The sequence below is a fragment of the Monodon monoceros genome, unplaced genomic scaffold, assembly GCF_005190385.1.
Source record: "Monodon monoceros isolate NGI ecotype Baffin Bay Population unplaced genomic scaffold, NGI_Narwhal_1 Super_Scaffold_22, whole genome shotgun sequence".
NCBI lineage: Eukaryota > Metazoa > Chordata > Mammalia > Artiodactyla > Monodontidae > Monodon > Monodon monoceros.
Window position 1 is genome coordinate 61,956,688 of NW_021703779.1, and position 7,711 is coordinate 61,964,398.

General features: G+C 35.0%; 1 pseudogene; it reads left to right on the plus strand.

The window, feature by feature from the left end:
- Positions 1–1,250: 1,250 nt before the first annotated feature.
- Positions 1,251–6,192, plus strand: LOC114906599 (annotated as a pseudogene).
- Positions 6,193–7,711: the final 1,519 nt, after the last annotated feature.

Genomic DNA, 7,711 nt, shown 5'->3' on the forward strand with positions numbered 1-7,711 from the left:
CAGCAAAGTGACTCAGTTATACACATATAGACATTCTTTTTTTAAATATTTTTTTCCATTTTGTTTTATCCCAGGACATTGGATATAGTACCCCTTGCTATACAGTAGGACCTTTTTGTTTATCCACTCTAAATGTAATAGTTTACATCTACCAACCCCAAACTTCCAGTCCATCCCTCTCCCTCCCCCCATCCCCCTTGGCAACCACAAGTCTGATCTCTAGGTCTGTGAGTGTGTTTCTGTTTTGTAGATAGGTTCATTTGTGCTGTATTTTAGATTCCACATATAAGTGATATCATATGGTATTTTTCTATTTCTGACTTGCTTCACTTAGTATGATAATATCTGTTTGCATCCAGGTTGCCACAAATGGCATTACTTTGTTCTTTTTTATGGCTGAGTAGTATTCCATTGTTTATATGTACCGCATCTTCTTTATCCATTTTCTGTCAATAGACATTTAGGTTGTTTCGATATTTTGGCTATTGTTAATAGTGCTGCTGTGAACATTGGGGTGCATGTATCTTTTTGAATTATAGTTTTGTCCGGTTATATGCCCAGGAGTGGGATTGCTGGATCATATGGTAATTCTATTTTTAGTTTTCTGAGGAACCTCCATACTGTTTTCCATAGTGGCTGCACCAACTTACATTCAAGGGTGGTATACATTCTAATTAGACTGTTATAACTTTAAGGTGCTAAATGTAATGATCAGTGTACCCACAAAGTACCTATGTATAGAATATACACTAAAAGTAATAAGAAGGGAATCAAAATGTTTCACTAGGAAAAAAATCATCCAAACACAAAAGATGTCAGTAAAATGGTAGGAAATGAGTTACAAAAATGCCATAAGGCATATAGTAAACAAATAGCAAAATGGCAGAAGAAGTACCTCCTGATTAATAACTACTTGGAATGTAAAAAATCTTTAATCAAAAGATATAGCTTGGCAGAATAGATAAAACATGATCAAACTATATTGTATCTAAAAGAGACTCATGGGGACTTCCCTGGTGGCACAATGGTTAAGAATCCGCCTGCCAATGCAGGGGACACGGGTTCGATCCCTGGTCCAGGAAGATCCCACATGCTGCAGAGCAACTGGGCCCGTGTGCCACAACTACTGAGCCCGCGCTCTAGAGCCCGCGAGCCACAACTGCTGAAGCCCGCATGCCTAGAGCCTGTGCTCTGCAGCAAGAGAAGCCACCGCAATAAGAAGCACACATACCACAGGGAAGAGGAGCCCCCACTCGCCGCAACTAGAGAAAGCCCACGCACAGCAACGAAGACCCAATGCAGCCAAAAATAAATAAATAAATAAATTTGTTAAAAAAATTTTTTTAAACAGACATATTTTAGATCTAACACACAAATATATTGACAGTGAAGAAGACTCCATGCAAATAGTAACTGAAAGAGATCAGGGGTGTCTATACTAATATGAAATAAAGTAGATTTTAAATCAAGAAGTTTATAGTAGGTGGAAGAATTATATATTAATAAAATATTCAATTCAACAAGAAGACATAACAATTGTAAACATTTACAAACCTAATAACAGATCCTCAAAATATATAAAGGAAACTGGACAGAATTGAAGGAAGAAATAGATAGTTCTTCATAAGAGTGAGAGGCTTGAATACTTCTCTTTCTATAATGGAAATAGCAACCAAACAGAAAATAAGTAAGGAATTAGAGGACTTGAACAACTCTGAACCAAATACACCTAACAGACATATATAAAGTACATTCTACACAAAAACAGCAGATTACACATTCTCTCACATGCACATTGAACTTTCTCCAGGACAGAGTATATTTTAAGCTACAAAACAAGGCTCAATAGATGTAAAAAGATGGTTATCATACAAAGTATCTTCACTGACCACAACAGGATGAAGTTAGATATCAACAACAGAAGGAACTAAGAAAATCACAAATATATTAAAATTAAACAACACACTCAAACAGACAATTGGTCAAAGAAGAAATTGTAATGGAAATTAGAAAATACTTAGAGACAAGTGCAAATAAAAACACATTAAAATTATGCTATGCAGTGAAAACAGTTGTTAGAGGAAAATGTATATCTGTAATTATGTACATCTAAAAAGAATAAAGGTCTCAGATCAGTAACCTAACTTCACACCTGAAGGAACCAGAACAAGAAGAAGAAACTATCCCAAAGGTAACAGAAAGAAGGAAATAATAAAGATCAAAGTAGTGATAAAATAGAGACTAAGCAAACAATAGAGAAAATTAATTAAATCAGAAGACGGTTCCTTGGAAAGATAAACAAAATCACCAAATGTTTAGTAAGACTAAGAAAAAACAGGGAAAGAGAGTACATATAAGTAACTAAGATGAGAAATGTAAGTGGTGACACAACAACTGACCTTAACAAAATTAAATTAATTGTAAAAAAATAGTATGAAAAATTGTACAGCAAATTAGATAACTTAGAAGAAATGGATAAATTCCTTGAAATACACAATTCACCTAAACTGACTCAAGAAGAAATAGAAAATCTCAACAGACCTAACAAGTAAAGAGAATGAATCACTAACATAACACCTGACAACAAAATTAAGTCCTGAATTAATTTTGGTGATTTCCACCAAACATTTAAACAAGAGATAAAAACAATACTTTTAGTACTCTTTCAAAAAATTAAAGTACTTCCTAACTCATTCGATGAGAATAGCATTGCTCTGATACAAAACCAAATAAAGACATAACAAGGAAGAAAATTATAGATCAATATCCCTTATTAATATAGATGCAAAAGTCCTCAACAAAATATTAGAAAACCAAATCCAGTTGCATATTAAATGGATTACTCACCATGACCAAGTCAAATTTATTCCAGGAATGCAAGGGTGGTTCAACATAAGGAAAGCAATCAATGTAATACATGATGTGAATAGAGCAAAGGGAAAAAACCCTCATGATCATCTCAATTTATGCAGGAAAGGCATTTGACAAAATCCAACATCCTTTCTTGATAAATACTCTGAAAACTGGGAATAAAGGGAAAATTCTGCGACATATTACAGGACATTTATGAAAAACCCACAGTTAACATCATACTCATTGATGAAAGACTGCAAATTTTACCCCTAAGATCACTAACAAGACACGGATACCCACTTGCATCATTTGCCATTCATGTCTTACTGGAAGTACTAGCAATAGCTATTATACAAGAAAAGGGGCATCCGTATTGGAAATGAAGGGGTAAAGCTACCTCTATTCACAGATTATGTGATCTAATCTTTAGAAAATCCAAAGGAATCCGCAAGAAAGCTAGTAGAACTAAAAAGCGAGTTCTTCATAATTGCAGGGTACAAATGAAAACAAAAATCAGATGTATTTCTGTACACCACCAACAATCTAAAAATGAAATTAAGAATGGAATTCCATTTATAATAATATCTAAAAGTTTAAATCCAAGGAGAGAAAGGAAATCTTGGGGAGCTGCCGTCTGCACCTCCATGACCAGCACAGCCATGCCAGAGTCAACAGGAGACCCAGGCCATCACCCCATCGCTGCTGCTTCTATCCACCTGCTTCCACGTCCTTGGATTCCTTGCAACAGCTTGCTAAAACATGATGGATTACTATGAAGTTCTATGCATGCAGAGACATGCTTCAGCCAAGGATATTAAAAAGGCTTATTGGAAACTGGCATCAGCATAGTAACCAGATAAAAATCTTGAGAAGAAAAAGGGGAGAGAAAATTCAAATAGCCAAGGTATATGAGGTGTTTGAGGTGTTATCACATATTTAAAAAATGGGACATCTATGACAGATATGCTAAAAAACAATTAAATGATGGAGGTGGAAGTCATTTTGACAGGCCATTTGAGTTTGGCTTCAGATTCCTTAATCCAGATGTCTTCAGGGAATATTTTGGTGGAAGAGACTTTTTTAACCTCTTTGAAGACCCACTTGAGAACATATTTGGTCATTGCAGGGGCCCCATTGAAACAAAAGCTGGGTCACAGGGTCATTTTTCTCTGCCTTAAGTGGATTTCCATCTTTTGGAGGTGGATTTTCTTCTTTTGACCCAAATTTACATTGTTCAGTTCACTACGTCATGGGGGCCTCACTTCATTCTCTTCCATGTCATTTGGTGGTAGTGGGATGGGCAACTTCAAATCTATGTCAACTTCTACTAAATTAATTAATGGCAGAAAAATCACTACAAAGAGAATTGTCAAGAATGGTGAAGAAAGATTAGAAGTTGAAAAAGATGGCCAGTTAAAGTCCTTAACAATAAAATGCAAGGAGCAGCAGCTATGCTTGCATAAGGAGTAATTGCATGCATTTAACTGAAATGTTAAACTATAAATATAGGAACATTTGTTGAAGATTTGAAATGAATTCAAATTCTAGTATAACTGTACCTAATGTAAAGTATTTATAAACAGTTCACTGGAGCCCCTATTTGTCATATGCTTTCGAGTTTATTGTTGGGACCACATAACAGTTCCGTAATTTTTTGTCTTTAAAATTGTTGTAAATCTGTATATGCACATTGCTTTTCTATTAAATGTAATCTAAGGTGGCTTTGATCCTTTTGTACACTAACACCAGCAAAGACCTTCTTTTGCATTGTGTTTGAAACATGAGCCAAGTAGTGTCAGTCTGCTGTAAAGTCAGTATTGCCAGGATGAATCTTAACACACACACACACACACACACACACACACACACAAATTCAATTTTTTTCAGTATTTAGTAGTGAAAGACATTAATGCATTAATAGTAACACACTTTTGAATATAAATTGAGGATGTTTTCTACTTGTGCATGAATGCTGGCAACTTAGTACATTTTGACAATTGTTTAAACATGTAATTATAAGCTTAGGTTTAAAAAAGTAAAGCTGGTAAGCTGGGTCTTTGTCATTTGCTTTAAAAAAAGAATGGAAATGTGAATGTGTTTAATGCATTCCTTCCTGAGTGGGACCTGTAAAAACTTAATTAATTAATTTATGAATTAAATTCTCAGTAATAAATTTAGGCAAAAGGCTAGTACACCAAAAATTATAAAACATTTTGCTGAGAGAATCCTTGTGCATTTCTGGTGGGAATGTAAAAAGGTGTAATTGCTATGAAAAACAGTTTGGCAATTTTTCAAAAGGTTCAATATAGAACTACCAAATGACACGGCAATTCCACTCCTAGGTTTATATCCTAAAGAACTCAAAACAGGAACTCGGATATTTGTAACAAGTTTCATAGCATTATTCACAATAACCAAAAGGTGGAAACAACCGAAGTGTCAATCAACAGGTGAATGGATAAACTATATGTGGTATATTCATACAATGGAATATCATTCTGTCGTAAAAAGGAATTACATTTTGATATAGGATATACCATGGGTAAACCTTGAAAACATTATGCTTAGTGAAATAAGCCAGATACAGATGAAAATGTAATATTGTATCCTTTCACTTTTATGACATGCCTAGAATAGGCAAATTCATAGAGACAGAAAGTAGAACAGAGATTACCAGAGGCTGGGGGCAAGGGATGGGGTTAGAAGCTCAGGTTTTTGTTTAATGTGCATGGGGGTTTGGTTGGGATGATGGAAACGTTTTGGGTATTGATTTAGTAGTGATGTTTACAAAACATTGTATATTTAATGCCACTTACAAATGATTAAAATGATAAAAAATTATGTATATTTTACCACAATAAAAATGAAAAAGAAATTAAGGCATTTCCAGATCTACAAAAACTGAGGGTTTTTTTTACTAGCAGACCTGCCCTTCAACGAATGCTAAAGAGAGTCCTTTAGTTTGAATATATGGATACTAGACAGTAACTCAACTCGACATGAAGAAATAAAGAACAGCAGGAAAGGTAACTAAATAGGTAAATGTAAAAGCCAGTATTATTGTATTTTTGGCTTGTAACTCCTTTTTCCCTATATGATGTAAAAGACAGTTGCAAAACGCAGTAATTATAAATCTGCATTAATGGGAACACAGCACGTAAAGATGTATTCTGTGGCAATAGAAGCATACAGATTGGGAGAGGGATGGAGATATATAGAAGCAAAATGTATACTATTGAAATTATGTCAGTGTTACTCTGAACTAGATTGTTATAAATTAAGATGTTAATTGTAATCCTAAGGCAACCAGTAAGATAATGACTAAAAGATATAGTAAAAGAAATGATAAGGGAATGAAAATAATACACTAGAAAATATCTATTTAATACTAAAAAAGGAAATAAAATAAGTATGGAGAAACCAAAAAGACATAAGATATGGAACATTAATATCCAAATGCTACAAATAAGTCCTTCCTTATCCATAATTACATTAGATGTAAGTGGATTAACCTCTCGAATTAAAAGGCAGAGACTGGCAGAATGGATTTTTTAAAAAAAGATCCAACTAAATGCTGTCTACAGATACTTTAGTTTTAATGACACAAATTGTTTGAAAGTAAAAATATAGTGTATGGAAACAGTACTCACAAGAGAGCTGAAGTTCATATGCTAATATCAGACAAAATAGACTTTGAAATAAAATTGTCACTAGAGAGAAAGGACATTTTTTTTTGGCTGCGTTGGTTCTTCATTGCTGCACGTGGGCTTTCTCTAGTTGCGGTGAGTGGGGACTACTCTTCATTGTGGTGCATGGGCTTCTCATTGCGGTGGCTTCTCTTGTTGCAGAGCTTCTCTCATTGCGGTGGCTTCTCTAGGTCCACAGGCTTCAGTAGTTGCAGCACTCAGGCCCTAGAGTGCACAGACTTCAGTAGTTGCAGCACGTGGGCTCAGTAGTTGTGGTGCGTGGGCTCTATGGCACACAGGCTTCAGTAGTTCTGGTGTGCAGGCTCCATAGTTGTGGCTCACAGGCTCTAGAGTGCAGGCTTAGTAGTTGTGGCACACAGGCTAGTTGCTCCATGGCATGTGGAATCTTCTGGGACCAGGGATCGAACCTATGTCCCCTGCATTGGTAGGTGGATTCTTTTTTTTTTTTATTTTTTTTATTTTTTTTAGGCGGATTCTTAAACACCGCACCACCAGGGAAGTCCTGAGAAAGGACATTGTATAATGATGAAATCATCAATCCCTGGAAAAAATATAGTAATTTAAGCACCTCACAACAGAGCACCTCACAACAGAGCTCCAAAATATATAAAGTAAAAACGGAGAGAATGGAAGGGAGAAATAGGTAATTTAATCATAAGAGTTGGATATGTCAATACCCTACTTTCAATAATGGACAGAAAAAGTAGATGGAAGATCAGCAAGGAAATGGAAGACTTGAACATCCCTAATTACCAAGCAGACCTAATAGTTACCTATGGAACACTTCACCCAATTTCATCAGAATATTATTCTCAAGGGAACCTGGAACATTGTGCATGATAGATTGTATCTTAAGCCATTAACATGTGTTAATAAATTTTAAAAGGATTTAAATCATACAAAGTAAGTGTTGTAATTAAACTGAAATGAAATATGAAATTAGTAACAGAAGGAAATTTAGAAAAACCACAAAATGTGGAAATCAAACAACACACTACCAAATAAGGAATGGGTTAAAAAAGAAATCATAAGGGAATGTAAAATGGTGCATTTGCTGTGGAAAATAAGTTTGGCAGTTGCTCAAAAAGGTAAAATAAAATTACTTTATGACACAGGAATTCCTCTCCTAGGTATATACCCAAGAGAAATGA